This window comes from Salvelinus alpinus, chromosome 12 (genome assembly GCF_045679555.1).
Source record: "Salvelinus alpinus chromosome 12, SLU_Salpinus.1, whole genome shotgun sequence".
NCBI classification, from domain to species: domain Eukaryota; kingdom Metazoa; phylum Chordata; class Actinopteri; order Salmoniformes; family Salmonidae; genus Salvelinus; species Salvelinus alpinus.
The window spans coordinates 36,705,617-36,723,676 of NC_092097.1; the positions used below are offsets into that span (position 1 = coordinate 36,705,617).

Genomic DNA, 18,060 nt, shown 5'->3' on the forward strand with positions numbered 1-18,060 from the left:
CAAGCATACTTCCAAAGTTTTGACAAAACGGCTTAAGGACAACAAAGTCAAGGTATTGGAGTGGCCATCAATCCTATAGAACATTTGTGGGCAGAACTGAAAAAGCGTGTGCAAGCAAGGAGGCCTACAAACCTGAATCAGTTACACCAGCTCTGTCAGGAGGAATGGGCCAAAATTCACCCAACTTATTGTGGGAAGCTTGTGGAAGGCTAATTGAAATGTTTCAAACCGGCTCAAAGCCCGTAACAAAAGGGAGACAACATGGAGATAAGGAATAACAAAATATATTTATTAACTGAAGTAAAGTAAATACAATTAACAATGGTGTGTGTGTAGTCAGTAGTGTAAGTGAGTGGTTGCGTGTATACATGTGATAATTAGGGGTGTTGAAGGGTGCCAACGCAAACAAACCAAATAGCTACAACAATGCCACAACCAAAACCTGTCTGTGTCTGAATGGAGAAAGTCTCCCCAATGCATGTGGAAGAGGTCTATTTATCCTGGTGTTTCCCATGTAGCTGACGAGCCTCCCAACTCCGCCCACCGGCATCCAGCCTCTGCGTCCCAAATTGACACAGCCTCTGCGTCCCAAATTGAAACAGCCGCTGCGTCCCAAATTGATGAGGGGTTACGTGTTCACACTTCCAATTTGCCCCAGTCAACCTCCTCTTCCCCAGACAAATGTTTCAATTGAAATGTTTCAATTTAAAGGCAATGCTACCAAATACTAATTGAGTGTATGTAAAATTCTGACCCTCTGGGAATGTGATGAAATAAATAATTCTCTCTACTATTATTCTGACATTTCACGTTCTTAAAGTAAAGTGGTGATCCTAACTGACCTAAGACAGGGAATTTTTACTAGGATTAAATGTCAGGAATTGTGACACTGATTTTAAATGTATTTGGCTAAGGTGTATGTAAACTTCTGACTTCAACTGTATATGTTTAGCTAAGGTTTGTAACACAAAGTTGTCAAATAACTCCAAAAGTAGCCTATAGGCCAAAGACCCTTGGAACATGGTTGGAGAGCCCATAGCCTACAGAGCCTAGTGAAACGTGTTTTTATAAACCTAGTCATTGCGCAATCACGTGTGAAAACAGTTTTGACTGCCCACTATTTAAAAGCGGATCTCAGCTTTCTCGTGCTGCTATGTTTATTGGTAAATTCTTAAATAAGCATAAGCACATTAATCCGCTTTACAAACGATGTAGCCTACCTGGCATATTAAAAAAGTAACTGCACACAACCTCCATTAGCTATTTTGCAGCCTATGAATGTTTTTATTTTTTGTGTGGGCCATTCTAAATCAAAAATAATAGTAGGCTATATGTAAAGACCAGATTAAATTGAGAATACGGTTTGAGAATATTAAGTGTCAAATTGTGAATGAAAGACTGATTAAGCTGGTGCAGCCTGTGCAAGAAGAGCAGAGCGCTTTCCTTTCATGCAACTTTAAAAAAATCATTCGTCGCATCATGCAGCGTAGAATGTATAAGAAATCCAAACATATAGCCTAAAGTTTGAATCATAACTAAAGTTGCATGAATAACTCTAAATTAAGCATGTAGGAGGACCTGTTTCTTTGTTGACCACTCAAAAAAATTGTCGCCATTGCGCACTCCCTCAAATGGTTTGGGGAAAAATATCCTTTCTATTTTATTCAGCTCAATTGTATTGTTCTTACTATAAAATAATGCCACCGGAATTATAAGCAAATCTTGCTTGCTAAATAAACTAGTGTAGCCCACAGCCATATGGCATAGCCAGATCAGGGCCTAACAAAAGGATAACTCAGAATATGCTATTCTGTTCATCTGAAATAGGCTACATTTTCTTCATATCATGTTTCTTTAGACCTGCCTAAAATAAGTAATGGATTTATTGTGATGGTGTAGGCTATATTACATTTATTTATTACACTACATTTATTACACAAATGTAAATGTTCGCATCATTGGCTTGTAGGCAATGTAATAATGGATTTAATGGTGCTCCGTGGGATGTTCAAAGTTTCTGATAATTTTTTTTATATGTACTTCTCCACAACTTTGTCCCTGACCTGTTTGGAGCTCATCTGCGTGAAAGTGCATGCTAAGGCATGCTGCAACGAGGCATGAGGACTGCAGATGTGGCCAGGGCAATAAATTGCAATGTCCGTACTGTGAGACACCTAAGACAGCTCTACAGGGAGACAGGACGGACAGCTGATCGTCCTCACAGTGGCAGACCACGTGTAACAACACATGCACAGGATCGGTACGTCCGAACATCACACCTGCGGGACAGGTACAGGATGGCAACAACAACTGCCAGAGTTACACCAGGAACGCACAATCCCTCCATCAGTGCTCAGACTGTCCGCAATAGTCTGAGAGAGGCTGGACTGAGGGCTTGTAGGCCTGTTGTAAGGCAGGTCCTCACTAGACAGCACCGGCAACAACGTCGCCTATGGGCACAAACCCACCGTCGCTGGACCAGACAGGACTGGCAAAAAGTGCTCTTCACTGACGACTCGCGGTTTTGTCTCACCAGGTGTGATGGTCGGATTTGCGTTTATCGTCGAAGGAATGAGTGTTACACTGAGGCCTGTACTCTGGAGCGGGATCGATTTGGAGGTGGAGGGTCCGTCATGGTCTGGGGCGGTGTGCCACAGCATCATCGGACTGAGCTTGTTGTCATTGCAGGCAATCTCAATGCTGTGAGTTACAGGGAAGACATCCTCCTCCGACTTCATCTGTATATATTGAGATCATGTGACAGATCATGTGACCACTTAGATTGCACACAGGTGGACTTTATTTAACTAATTATGTGACTTCTGAAGGTAATTGGTTGCACCAGATCTTATTTAGTGGCTTCATAGAATTTTTGGAAAGAAGTCGTTTTTTTCATTTCACTTCACCAATTTGAACTATTTTGTGTCTGTCCATTACATGAAAACCAAATTAAAAATGATTTAAATTACAGGTTGTAATGCAACAAAATAGGAAAAACGCCAAGGGGGGTGAATACTTTTGCAAGGCACTGTAGCTTATATATTTGACATATATTTAGCCTTTATATTTCATCCATACTGAGGCTTAGGTCTATAAGGCCTAGGCCATAGCCGAAACGTATGTTATGTCCTAACCTCCAGTAGCCTTGTAAACATTTGCCAAATGATGAAGACCATTTCTATGTAGGTTTTTTTTGCTAATGTTTAACATGGTATTGTTTTCTTATATCGTTATTGCATTGTTTGTCCCCTCTTTAGAAACACAATAAGTGAATCACAGCCCTTTTGGTTGTTTTCCAATTATGTGTGCCCTGTTAAATATATTTATTGCTTTTCACAATTGGCCTTTTTAAGGATGAGATCATTGTTTCAATTTGCCTAAATGCTGATAAGCAGGACTCTAGGGATCAACAAAATATTAGTCTAATATGGAAAAATTAGAATTAATCACTATGTTCCTCAAGTATTATAACAACATGTCTTAACCAATGTTTTAAAAACAAATGTCTTATACAGTGGGGAGAACAAGTATTTGATACACTGCCGATTTTGCAGGTTTTCCTACTTACAAAGCATGTAGAGGTCTGTCATTTTTATCATAGGTACACTTCAACTGTGAGAGACGGAATCTAAAACAAAAATCCAGAAAATCACATTGTATGATTTTTAAGTAATTAATTTGCATTTTAATGCATGACATAAGTATTTGATCACCTACCAACCAGTAAGAATTCCGGCTCTCACAGACCTGTTAGTTTTTCTTTAAGAAGCCCTCCTGTTCTCCACTCATTACCTGTATTAACTGCACCTGTTTGAACTCGTTACCTGTATAAAAGACACCTGTCCACACACTCAATCAAACAGACTCCAACCTCTCCACAATGGCCAAGACCAGAGAGCTGTGTAAGGACATCAGGGATAAATTGTAGACCTGTACAAGGCTGGGATGGGCTACAGGACAATAGCCAAGCAGCTTGGTGAGAAGGCAACAACTGTTGGCACAATTATTAGAAAATGGAAGAAGTTCAAGATGACGGTCAATCACCCTCGGTCTGGGGCTCCATGCAAGATCTCACCTCGTGGGGCATCAATGATCATGAGGAATGTGAGGGATCAGCCCAGAACTACACGGCAGGACCTGGTCAATGACCTGAAGAGAGCTGGGACCACAGTCTCAAAGAAAACCATTAGTAACACACTACGCCGTCATGGATTAAAATCCTGCAGCGCACGCAAGGTCCCCCTGCTCAAGCCAGCGCATGTCCAGGCCCGTCTGAAGTTTGCCAATGACCATCTGGATGATCCAGAGGAGGAATGGGAGAAGGTCATGTGGTCTGATGAGACAAAAATAGAGCTTTTTGCTCTAAACTCCACTCGCCGTGTTTGGAGGAATAGAAGGATGAGTACAACCCCAAGAACACCATCCCAACCGTGAAGCATGGAGGTGGAAACATCATTCTTTGGGGATGCTTTTCTGCAAAGGGGACAGGACGACTGCACCGTATTGAGGGGAGGATGGATGGGGCCATGTATTGCGAGATCTTGGCCAACAACCTCCTTCCCTCAGTAAGAGCATTGAAGATGGGTCGTGGCTGGGTCTTTCAGAATGACAACGACCTGAAACACACAGCCAGGGCAACTAAGGAGTGGCTCCGTAAGAAGCATCTCAAGGTCCTGGAGTGGCCTAGCCAGTCTCCAGACCTGAACCCAATAGAAAATCTTTGGAGGGAGCTGAAAGTCCGTATTGCCCAGCGACAGCCCCGAAACCTGAAGGATCTGGAGAAGGTCTGTATGGAGGAGTGGGCCAAAATCCCTGCTGCAGTGTGTGCAAACCTGGTCAAGAACTACAGGAAACGTATGATCTCTGTAATTGCAAACAAAGGTTTCTGTACCAAATATAAAGTTCTGCTTTTCTGACGTATCAAATACTTATGTCATGCAATAAAATGCAAATGAATCACTTAAAAATCATACAATGTGATTTTCTGGATTTTTGTTTTAGATTCCTTCTCTCACAGTTGAAGTGTACCTATGATAAAAATTACAGACCTCTACATGCTTTGTAAGTAGGAAAACCTGCAAAATTGTCAGTGTATCAAATACTTGTTCTCCCCACTGTAGATGAATTGCCTTACACTGTCTTTTAGGAAAACCCACATAATAGAGCCCATTACCAGAGAGAACTCCAATACATTATTAGAAGTGAAATAAGTAGGCTGTTTGAGGAACTACAGAATGACCTGTGATTCAACTGTAACTGGCAGAGGACATTTGTTGCTAGTTTATACTGCATGTATGTCATGTAGGTAAATTATAGTATATATATCATGTCAGGTTTTCCTCAACTAGGCTATATAATCCAATTAAACATAAATAATTTCAGGTGTGATTTAAAGGTATATATCACCTTAACTTCATAATTTGTGAATCTTGTCTTTGGGAGTTCAAAAAAATATGGTCCTGCCAATGTTTAGTGTCCAGTCCTTAGTGAAATAGGAAGTTGAGGATGTGTATATTGTCTAAGTATAGGATTCCAGTTGCTATAATCCACAGGCAGTTCTTTGTTTGCCTCGGGGCACTCTGAACAAGAACGTTTCCAATTGAATTCGGACCCGCAGCCTCTCCAAAAAAGAAACCGTTTCTGTGATGGTTTACAAAGGGAGGAAAATGGCACTATACTATGAATTGATATGACTATAGCTAAATAACATACCTCCATGCTTTCAAGTAACAGTTGAACAACAATAGAAATCAAAACTGGGTGGTGTTCAGAGATATGTGGGAGGGGTTGAGTGAAGCTGAAGGATGGGACTTAAAACAAACAAAAGATTGTAAAATATACTGTGTCCATAAAATTTATATAGTATGTATAACCTGGAAGTAGAAGCCTAAGTGTTGTCCATTAGTTTACTCCAATTAGGGGAGGGATGGCAGGGTTAGGGGTAAAATATATACTGTATATATTTCTTTAAAAATATATATATTTTTATTTATTTATTTACTGTATATATTTACAAATAATATATGGGGTATTGGAAATGATGCAGACAATTACATTGATGGAAGCCACAATCTTTTTGCAATATTAAAGGTGATCTACCCCCTAAAAAAAAAAGTGTACATCACTTGAGAGGGAAATTCTTGCACGAGATAATGCTATATGGCCTCACACCCCTGACGTTGCCAAAGGTCAATGAGCTGCTATCCTGCTGCTTGGAGTTTAGCCTACATACACATCGCTTTCCCTATCAGATTCATGTCATGGGAATTTTATAAAATACAAAATAACACACAGTAATTCCCATACATGACATTGACCCTTTCATAAGAGTTTTGTTTCACTTTGTAACCATTGGCCTGTTAATCACATTACATTGTCATTTGAATATGACGTAGTTACTGTGTTATTAGTGTTAATAGTGCTATTTAGCATCAATACACAATTCAGCAATGCCTGTGTAATTTAGCTTAATTCTACACTGGTGGTGACGAAAGCCAGTAGTGTAGTGGAGGGTATACGCAGGTATACGCGGTATTCCCACTTATTTTTCCATGGGCATTGCGTATACTCACTACTTAATCTCCACTGATATGTACCAGAATAGTGTAGTGGAAGTATAGGCAGTTTCAATTAATAAAGCTGGATGAACAGATCAGAATGTTTAGCTTAAAATGTTGATAAACTATTATTTCTTCACATTTTAAGTGCAGCAATGTACAGACGGCGGTAGGCCTTCGTGTGAATGTTATAAAATGCAACAACTATCATGGCTAGGATAATGCCTTTGGCTGCTAGACAATGAAATAAAGTTGAAAGAAAATCAATAGAACAGGAGAAAGCGTATGAGTAAGTCTTTATAAAAATAACTGCCTCCTTGTTTCTATGGTGGGATTTTGGCTATAGGCTACTTTCAAGTAAGGTAAGACATGCCTCAAAATGTGAAGTAAAATGCCCAGGTTACAAACAATTAAGGAATAGATGCTAATGGTAGGCCTAACCATCTCCTGGTAGATTGAAAGGCTTTCCCAAAAACATTCTCTATTAAATGTTAACTAAAGTAGCTACAAAGTGGCCTATGCCTTCACGTCAGAATGATAACATGATTATTTGCATCAATCCAGTAGCCATTTATTTTTGCAAACTCCATCTCATGTTCTACAGAAACACTGCTAACCAAACAGTGCTAGAGAGGATGCTCCCGAGTGGCGCAGCGGTCTAAGGCACTGCATCTCAGTGCTAGAGGCGTCACTACAGATACTCTGGTTCAAATCCAGGCTGTATCACAACCGGCTGTGATTGGGAGTCCCATAGGGCGGCGCACAATTGGCCCAGCGTCGTCTCGGTTTGGCTGGTGTAGGCCGTCATTGTAAATAAGAATTTACAGTGCCTTGCAAAAGTAACCTGTAATTTAAATGGATTTTAATTTGGATTCCATGTAATGGACATACACAAAATAGTCCAAATTGTTTTTTTTTTTTTTTAATAACGGAAAAGTAACGGCATATGTATTCACCGCCTTTGCTAAGAAGCTAAATAAGATCTGGTGCAACCAATTACCTTCAGAAGTAACATTATTAGTTAGATTGCACACAGGTGGACTCTATTTAAGTGTCACATGATCTGTCACATGATCTCAATATATACAGATGAAGTCGGAAGTTTACATTCACTTAGGTGGGAGTCATTAAAACTCGTTTTTCAACCACTCCACAAATTTCTTGTTAACAAACTATAGTTTTGGCAAGTCTGTTAGGACATCTACTTTGTGCATGACACAAGTAATTTGTCCAACAATTGTTCACAGACAGATTATTTCACTTATAATTCACTGTATCACAATTCCAGTGGTTCAGAAGTTTACATACACTAAGTGCCTTTAACCAGCTTGGAAAATTCTGGAAAATGTCATGGCTTTAGAAGCTTCTGATAGGCTGATTGACATAATTTGAGTCAATTGGAGGTGTACCTGTGGATGTATTTCAAGGCCTACCTTCAAACTCAGTGCCTCTTTGCTTAACATCATGGGAAAATCAAAAGAAATCAGCCAAGACCTCAGAAAAAAATTGTAGACCTCCACAAGTCTGGTTGATCCTTGGGAGCAATTTCCACATGCCTGAAGGTACCACGTTCATCTGTACCAACAATAGTACGCAAGTATAAACACCATGGGACCACGCAGCCGTCATACCGCTCAGGAAGGAGACGCGTTCTGTCTCCTAGAGATGAACGTACTTTGGTGCGAAAAGTGCAAATCAATCCCAGAACAACAGCAAAGGACCTTGTGAAGATGCTGGAGGAAAAAGGTACAAAAGTATCTATATCCACAGTAAAACGAGTCCTACATCGACAACCTGAAAGGCCGCTCAGCAAGGAAGAAGCCACTGCTCTAAAACCGCCATAAAAAAGCCAGACTACGGTTCGCAACTGCACATGGGGACAAAGATCTGACTTTTTGGAGAAATGTCCTCTGATGAAACAAAAATAGAACTGTCTGGCCATAATGACCATCGTTATGTTTGGAGGAAGAAGGGCGAGGCTTGCAAGCCGAAGAAAACCATCCCAACTGCGAAGCATGGGGGTGGCAGCATCATGTTGTGAGGGTGCTTTGCTGCAGGAGGGACTGGTGCACTTCACAAAATAGATGGCATCATGAGACAGGAAAATTGTGGATATATTAAAGCAACATATCAAGACATCAGTCAGAAAGTTAAAGCTTGGTTGCAAATGGGTCTTCCAAATGGACAATCACCCCAAGCATACTTCCAAAGTTGTGGCAAAATGGCTTAAGGACAACAGTCAAGGTATTGGAGTGGCCATCACAAAGCCCTGACCTCTATCCTATAGAACATTTGTGGGCAGAACTGAAAAAGCGTGTGCGAGCAAGGAGGCCGACAAACCTGACTCAGTTACACCAGCTCTGTCAGGAGGAATGGGCCAAAATTCACCCAACTTATTGTGGGAAGCTTGTGGAAAGCTACCCGACACGTTTGACCCAAGTTAAACAATTTAACGGCAATGTAAACTTCTGACCCACTGGGAATGTGATGAAAGAAATAAAAGCTGAAATAAATAATTCTCTCTACTATTATTCTGGGCTCTACAAGTATTGACTTTGGGGGGGTTGAATAGTTATGCACGCTCAAGTTTTCTGTTTTTTTGTCTTATTTCTTGTTTCACAATAAGAAGTATTTTGGATCTTCAAAGTGGTAGGAATGTTATGTAAATCAAAAGATACAAACTCCCAAAAAATCTATTTTCATTCCAGGTTGTAAGGCAACAAAATATGACAAATGCCAATGGGGGTGAATACTTTCACAAGCCACTGTAAATACAGTGCATTCAGGAAAAGCAAATTGTGTTATGTTACAGCCTTATTGTAAAATGGATTAAATATATTTTTGTTCCTCATCAATCTACACACAATATGCCATAATGACAAAGCGAAAAGATGTTTGTAGAATTATTTTTTTTTAAATTAAAAATAAACAGAAATACCTTATTTACATACAGTACCAGTCAAAAGTTTGGACACCTACTCATTCAAGGGTTTTTCTTTATTTTTGCTATTTTATACATTGTAGAATAATAGTGAAGACATCAACTGTAAAATAACAAATATGGAATCATGTAGTAACCAAAAACGTGTTCAACAAATCAAAATATATTTTATAATTTAGATCACCCATTGCCTTGATGACAGCTTTGCACACTCTTGGCATTCTCTCAACCAGCTTTACCTGGTCTTGAAGGTGTTCCCACATATGCTGAGCACTTGTTGGCTGTTTATCCTTCTCTCTGCCATCCAACTCATCCCAAACCATCTCAATTGGGTTGAGGTCGGGTGATTGCGGATGCCAGGATATCTGATGTAGCACTCCATCACTCTCCTTCTTGGTCAAATAGCCCTCACACAGCCTGGAGGTGTGTTGAGTCATTGTCCTGTTGAAAAACAAATGATAGTCCAACTAAGCACAAACCAGATGGGATTGCGTATTGCTCCAGAATGCTGTTGTAGCCATGCTGGTTAAGTGTGCCTTGAATTTGAAATAAATCACAGACAGTGTCACCAGCAAGGCACCTCCACATCATTATACCCCCCCCCCCCATGCTTCACGGTGGGAATCACACATGCAGAGATCATCAGTTCACCTACTCTGCATCTCACAAAGACACTGCAGTTGAAACCAAAAATCTCAAATTTGGACTCATCATACCAAAGGACAGATTTCCACCGGTCTAATGTCCACTGCTTGTGTTTCTTGGCCCAAGCAAGTCTCTTCTTATTATTGGTGTCCTTTAGTACTGGTTTCTTTGCAGCAATTTGACCATGAAGGCCTGTTTCACGCAGTCTCCTCTGAACAGTTGATGTGTCTGTTACTTGAACTCTGCATTTATTTGGGCTGCAATCTGAGGTGCAGTTAACTCTAATGAACTTATCCTCTGCAGCAGAGGTAACTCTGGGTCTTCCTTTCCTGTAGCGGTCCCCATGGGAGCCAGTTTCATCATAGCGCTTGATGGTTTTTGCGACTGCAGTTGAAGAAACTTTCAAAGTTCTTAAAATTTTCCAGATTGACTGACCTTCATGTCTTAAAGTAATGATGGACTGTCGTTTCTCCTTGCTTATTTGAGTTGTTTTTGCCATAATATGGACTTGGTCTTTAACCAAATAGGGCTATCGTCTGTATACCACTTCTACCTTGTCACAACACAACTGACTGGCTCAAACGCATTAAGGAGGAAAGAAATTCCACAAATTAACTTTTAACAAGGCACACCTATCAAGGCACAAGGCGAGACCCAAATTCAGACACAGGAGGCAGATGGTTGGAGTCTTACAATGTTGATTAATCCAAAGGTGTAGACAAGAGAATGGTCATGGACAGGCAAAAAGGTCAAAACCAGATCGGAGTCGAGGAGGTACAGAGTGGCAGACAGGCTCGTGGTCAAGGCAGGCAGAATGGTCAGGCAGGCGGGTACAAAGTCGAGAAACTGGCAAGGGTCATAACCGGGAGGACTAGGAAAAGGAGAATACAAAAAGCAGGAGAAAGGGAAAAACGCTGGTTGACTTGGAAACATACAAGACGAACTGGCACAAAGAGACAGGAAACACAGAGATAAATACACTGGGGAAAATAAGCGACACCAGGAGGGGGTGGAGACAATCACAAGGATAGGTGAAACAGATCAGGGCGTGACACCTGTTCATTAAAATGCATTCCAGGTGACTAACTCATGAAGCTAATTGAGAGAATGCCAAAGGTGTGCCTAGATGCCAACATGTCTCTTACTCTTGCCTCATGTAGAGCCTTTGATACCTGACGTTGTGTATTCTCGGGGGTTGACTTTTGGGATTGTACGCTCCCCTATCAGACTATGTTCAATGCTCCTCTCCCAGTTTCATTAATTAGTTCCTCAATTGCAAATATGGAACAAACTACAGTTAACAACCCTTCTGCAATTCCTAGTTTATTGTCCAATCACCGTATTGCGAATACTACTCACATGCAGAGAGGTATTGTTAGTAGTAATCTTGTCCCCATAAAATTGAGCTCTGTCAATAGCTCGAAAATGGTTTATTGCTCATCTAGTGCAGCTTCAGGTGCTACCTTGGATACTCCATCTGATATGAATTCCCGTAGCAATGGTATTGGAATAATTCATTTGAATGCTAGAAGCCTGATCCAAAAGTTGGACTTTATTGAAATTTTGGTCTCACAATCAAATGTTGACGTTCTGATTGTATCTGAATCGTGGCTGTGTGATTCTGTGCCAGATTCAGATGTTCAGTTGATTGGATACAATATTTATAGAACTGATAGAGTTGGTAGAGGTGGTGGTATTGCGATTTATGTTAAATGCTGCTTAAATGTTTCTGTGTCCATATCAACCTCTGTCTCAAAGCAATATGAATGTCTAGTTTTAAACGTGGTACTTGGTAATAATGCTCATTTAACTCTAGCAGGGGTATATCGCCCCCCCTCAGCTCCTCCTTGTACTCTATGCAAATTATCTGATATACTGTCTAATTATGCAAACTCTGAATTACTGATTTTGGGAGATTTTAACCTGGATTGGCTCTCACCAGTATCCGATAAATTAAAAGGCATTTGTACTGAGCTAAATCTAACTCAGCTGATAACTAAACCAACCCGTCCCAACTTTAAGAACCCAGTAAAATCCACTCTACTATACATTATTCTAACAAATACCCCCCATAAATACACAGCCAGTGGGGTTTTTGCAAATGATATCAGTGACCACTGGCCTATTGCTTGTATTAGAGATACCAGGCTGAAACACTCTGATCCCTGTATAATCTCTAAGAGAAATTATAAACATTTCTCACAGCAAGCTTTTATCCTTGACTTATATCACTCTGAGCTTTTATCCACTTGCTGCTTTCTGGACCCGGTTTTAGCCCTTGCTTTTTTCTCTTCTATTGTTACCTCTATGTCTGATAAACATGCCCCGCTTAAGAATCACAGAGTAAGAAACCGAACCAGTTCTTGGTTCTCTCCTGAATTGTCAGGTCTTTTCCTGCAAAAGAATCGGGCCTGGGCCTTGGCGAGGAAAACAGGTACTCCAGCTGATTGGCTGTTTTTTAGGCAATTGAGAAATAAATGTACTGCAGCTGTCAAAAAGGCAAAATCAAATTACTTCCTTAATGCTATGACAGATTCTGCAGGAGATCCTGCAAAATTCTGGAAAACCGTTAATTCACTGAAACGGGGGAATTCTGCTGTTTCTCTTCCTAAGCAAATTACCTCAGACTTCTGTATTCTAACTGAAAAAAATGATATTTGTGATGCTTTTAATAAGCATTTCATCTCTGCTGGTTTTTTATTTGAAAGGAAAAGTGGACTTTGTGGTACTGGCCAGTTAGTTGATTTTTCGTCTTGCTTTTCAACCGTTACTCTGAAAAATGGTAACCCTGTTTTTAGTTTCCAGAAAATAACTGAAGCAGAGGTTCTAATTGCCCTGTGTGCCATTGATACTAAGAAATCCTTAGGCGCTGACAATTTAGACCCGTACTTACTTAAGTGTGCTGCACCTATTTTTGCTGGTCCAGTAACACACATTTTTAATCTAACATTAAGCACAGGAAATATCCCTAAGGTGTGGAAAGCAGCTTTTGTTCTGGCATTACATAAGGGAGGTGACGGTAGTGATTTGGATAACTATCGACCCATCTCTAGGCTCCCTTGTCTGGTAAAGATTCTAGAATCTATAGTCAACAAACAGTTACAATCTTTTCTTTCTGCTAACAGTATTCTTAGTACCAATCAATCTGGTTTTAGATCTAAACACAGTACCACATCGGCCACTATGCTTGTTGTAAATGATATTGCAAATGCCTTAGACGATAGAAAGCACTGTGCTGCGTTGTTTGTAGATTTGTCAAAAGCTTTTGACACTGTAGACCATGCTATCCTTTTGAGTAAGCTGTCATCTATAGGACTGGGCACTGATGCCTGCCGATGGTTTTATGACTATCTTAAAGATAGAACTCAAGCCGTCATGGTCGATGGGGTCAAGTCTGACCCCTTACAGTTACTTAAAGGGGTCCCTCAGGGTTCAATAATTGGCCCACTATTGTTCTCACTTTATATAAACAACATTGGTGATGATGTCAGATATTGTAAATTCCATTTATATGCAGATGACACAGTTATGTACTCTATTGCTCCAACAGCGGACCAAGCTTTAATGCAGTTGGAGTCTGATTTTAGGATACTACAGGGGTCTCTTTTACAGGTTAAACTTGTTTTAAACGCTAAGAAAACAAATGTCATGTTTTTTTCTAGGTCTAAACTCCCAGTTAGAAACACGTTTGTAATCACTAGCTTGGATGGTACTCAAATCAATAAGGTCTCTGCATATAAATACTTAGGGGTATGGTTAGATGATAGGCTTTCTTTTAAAAAACATGTTACTGAATTGGGAAAAAAGCTCAAATTCAAGATAGGATTCCTTTACAGAAACAGGGCTTGTCTGTCCTCTGTAAATAGGAAAAAAATTGTGCAGGCTACTTTTATGTCCGTTTTAGATTATGGTGATATTATCTATATGCATGCATCGGCAAACACATTAAAACCACTGGATGCTATTTACCATTGTGCACTCAGGTTTATCACGGGTGATAGTTACAGAACTCATCACTGTATCCTATATGAACATGTGGGTTGGGTCTCTCTATCTGTGAGGCGAGAGCAACATGCTCTCTTGTTTATTTATAAAGCACTTCTTTTAAAACTACCTCCATATATATCATCATTAATTTCCACAAGATGTACTAATTTTAAAACCAGATCACAGATGTGGATTACATTAGAGACTCCTGCGGTCTCCACAGAGTTGGGTAGGACTGCCTTCAGTTCCTTTGCACCTTAGTTATGGAACAAACTGCAGATCCAACTTAAGTTAGACACTCTGGTGTCCCTTGCCCATTTTAAAATGTTTATGGAGGATCAATATGATGTTGTCTGTGATTGTTTCTGTTGAATTGTGTATGTTTTGAAATGTTCTTGTCTGTATGTCTAAAACTGTACATGTCAACATGTTTACACAGGGCACAGCCGTAAAAGAGATCTAGGTCTCAGTCTGTTTTCCCTGTTAAAATAAAGATAAAAAAAAAAATAAAAATAAAAAAGTGTCATCAAGGAAAAGGGTGGCTTCTTTGAAGAATCTCAAATATAAAATATATTTTGATTTGTTTAACACTTTGTTACTCCATGATTCCATATGTGCTATTTCATAGTTTTGATGTCTTCACTACTATTCTACAATGTAGAAAATAGTACAAAAAAAGCAAAACCCTTGAATGAGTAGATGTGTCCAAACTTTTGACTGGTACTGTAAGTATTCAGACCCTTTGCTATGAGTGTCGAAATTGAGCTCCGGTGCATCATTTTTCCATTGATCACCCATGAGATGTTTCTACAACTTGATTGGAGTCCACCTGTGGTAAATTCAATTGATTGGACATGATTTGGAAAGACACACACCTGTCTAAGGTTCCACATTTGACAGTTCATGTCACAGCATAAACCAATCCGTAAGATCGAAGGAATTGTCCGTAGAGCTCTGAGACAGGATTGTGTCAAGGCATATATCTGGGGAAGGGTACCAAGACACTTCCTAGAGCTGTCTGCCCGGCCAAACTGAGCAATCGCGGGAGAAGGGCCTTGGTCAGGAAGGTGACCAAGAACCAGATGGCCACTCTGACAGATCTCCAGAGTTCCTCTGTGGAGATAGAAGAACCTTTCAGAAGGACAACCATCTCTGCAGCACTCCACCAATCAGGCCTTTATGGTAGAGTGGCCAGACGGAAGCCACTCCTTAGTAAAAGGCACATGACAGCCCGCTTGGAGTTTGCCAAAAGGCACGTATTCACTCTCAGACCATGAGAAACAAGATTCTCTGGTCTGATGAAACCAAGATTGAACTCTTTGGCCTGAATGCCAAGCGCCACGTCTGGAGAAAACCTGGCACCATCTCTATGGTGAAGCATGGTGGTGGCAGCATCATGCTGTGGGGAGGTTTTTCAGCTGCAAAAAAATGGGAGACTAGTCAGGATCGAGGGAAAGATGAACAGAGAAAAGTACAGAGAGATCTTTGATGAAAACCTGCTCCAGATTGCTCAAGGCCTCCGACTGGGGCGAAGGTTCACCATCCAACAGGACAACGACCCTAAGCACACAGCCAAGACAACGCAGGAGTGGCTTCAGGACAAGTCTCTGAATGTCCTTGAGTGGCCCAGCCAGAGCCTGGACTTGAACCTGATCGAACATCTCTTGAGAGATCTGAAAATGGCTGTGCATTCAACCTGACAGACATTGAGAGGATCTGCAGAGAAAAATGGGAGAAACTCCCCAAATACAGGTGTGCCAAGCTTGTAGCATCATACCCAAGAAGACTCAAAGCTGTAATCGCTGCCAACGGTGCTTCAACAAAGTACTGAGTAAATGGTTTGAATACTTACAGTATGTAAATGTGACATTTCAGGTTTGTATTTTTAATACATTTGCAAAAAAAATCTAAACCTGTTTTTGCTTTGTCATTATGGGGTATTGTGTGTAGATTGATGGGGAAAAAAACTATTTAATCAATTTTAGAATAGGGCTGTACATAACAAAATGTGGAAAAAGCCAAGGTGTCTCTGTACTTTCTGATTGCACTGTGTAGGTTAAATCCCCCAAAGTATTGAAAGGTTGTTCACACAGGCCTACCTGAAATAGATACAATCTACTGCATGTAATTGAGTAGGTATTCATTGACGAGAACCAAAGTTAATGTACACAACACAGGGAACACAGTGACATCTACTTTTCCAATTTCCAACTTGGCACTGATGAGGTACATGATGGAATATATCATAAACTAACATAATAGAATTGTCCTGCTCATTGAGGACTAGGCCTACTTCCAAAAACAGATGTATATGTCAGTCTCCTTGTACAACACAGAAGGAAGTGTAAATATAGATGTTATTCACACTCATGGCTGCTCAAGTGTAATAGCTTTAAGAACTTATGTTGTTGATAGTTAATTTGAAAAATAAAATGCCCATTACAAGCATTTAATGCATTGCATGTAGTATGCATGTTTTACAACGTGTAATTGTATCCATTTCACAGGCTATTACAGTAGGCTTATACTACACGTAATCCTTACCGATGACAACCTATAGGATTGGTGGTATGTTGTGACCTGAAAGCTTAAGTAACATACATCATGTCCCTGAGAGAGCTATTGAGCCTGATTTGATAGCATCAATGTGTATCCTTGAAATATAAGAAAAACATCAACAACATACACTAGCATAAAGGCCTAGTTTTTAACATTTGTGCATTAGGCTACACCACACTTGGTAAAACTGCCAATCTTGGTTTCTGAAACAAAAATAGGACTATATGATTGGAGCACTGAGGTAAACTAACTAGAAATGTTATATATTATTCATATTTTGGTACATTTGATTGTTATTAGTCCAAAACATGGTCTACACAAAGGCCCTTGATTATGAGGCCTAAATATGACTGGATTCTGCTTTGTAAAAAAAAAAAATAAATAAATTAGTCTAAAAAGAAACCCCCCCAAATACATTTTCAATCTGTCGAATCTTATAATAAATGTCTCGTGCTTGATTAATCTAATTAATTGTGGCTGACAATCAATGCTCCAAATAGCCTGCTTGTTGTTATGATGATCAAGATGTGAAAATTACTATTTAAATATTATTCACCCCCCAAAATGATTTAATTTAGCCAACATAGCAAATTGAATGACATTTAATTCCACATCTCATTATTAACCTAGGCAGCCAGTATGTTACTTGATAAATTATTCCATTCAATATGACGTGGCTTAACTATCTGTCCTCCAGTAAAGCATTGAACACTTCTGAAACGCAAAGTTCATCTGTGTACTTACTGTTCCGTTTATTGGAGCTGAGCTGTTCTCGAGGACAGAGTGAGTACACTGCTGTACAGGCTGTTCCTGGTAATTGCGCTGTGCGAGCTGCGGCGGCGCTCGGAACAGAACGGGTTACAGGGTCAGGGTGTCTGCTAGAACAGTGTGTCCTCATCAGAGCGCAGCTACAGTACAGCCGGAACATTGTGTTACTTTGTGGCTACTTTCCAAGACCTGTTCGTATTTTTTACACTAAACCGCCCGCCCCCCCGCAGTTCCCTCCGCCTTCTTCCTAGTGTAATTTCAATTCTCCTCTCCTTAGGGCTCACACTCGCGTTTTGATCTTCACTAATGTCGGGGGTTTTGAGTGTAAAAAACTGCCGGCAGAACATTCAGTACCCTGTTTTGTTATGAGAGGGTGGGTTTGAAATCAGCAGCATAGCGTGCTTACTTGCGTTGCAGAGCTAGCGGTGATATACCGGCTGAAGTTAGCACGAAAGCAGCACACGAGCAATCAATAGAGAAAAGATAAATAGGTAAGTTACAGCTTTATTTCTTAGTCTTGTATGGACATAGGATAATTGGTTTGTTGTCTTCTGAAAGGCTTTATTGGGCATGTTTCATCTAGCGAGACCAATGAGTATTGAG

At 40.2% G+C, this 18,060-nt stretch overlaps 2 protein-coding genes across 2 annotated transcripts in view; one reads left to right on the top strand and one right to left on the bottom strand.

The window, feature by feature from the left end:
- LOC139536026 (serine/arginine-rich splicing factor 3-like) overlaps nucleotides 1–17,606 on the bottom strand; it is a 42,243-nt gene extending 24,637 nt beyond the window's left edge. The window contains exon 1 of the mRNA XM_071336126.1: nucleotides 17,434–17,606. The gene's annotated coding sequence lies outside the window, so the exon portion shown is untranslated. The remainder of the gene's footprint in view (nucleotides 1–17,433) is intronic.
- A 204-nt stretch (nucleotides 17,607–17,810) lies between these two features.
- The window catches only part of fkbp5 (FKBP prolyl isomerase 5), a 36,642-nt gene continuing 36,392 nt past the window's right edge, over nucleotides 17,811–18,060 (top strand). The window contains exon 1 of the mRNA XM_071336124.1: nucleotides 17,811–17,948. The gene's annotated coding sequence lies outside the window, so the exon portion shown is untranslated. The remainder of the gene's footprint in view (nucleotides 17,949–18,060) is intronic.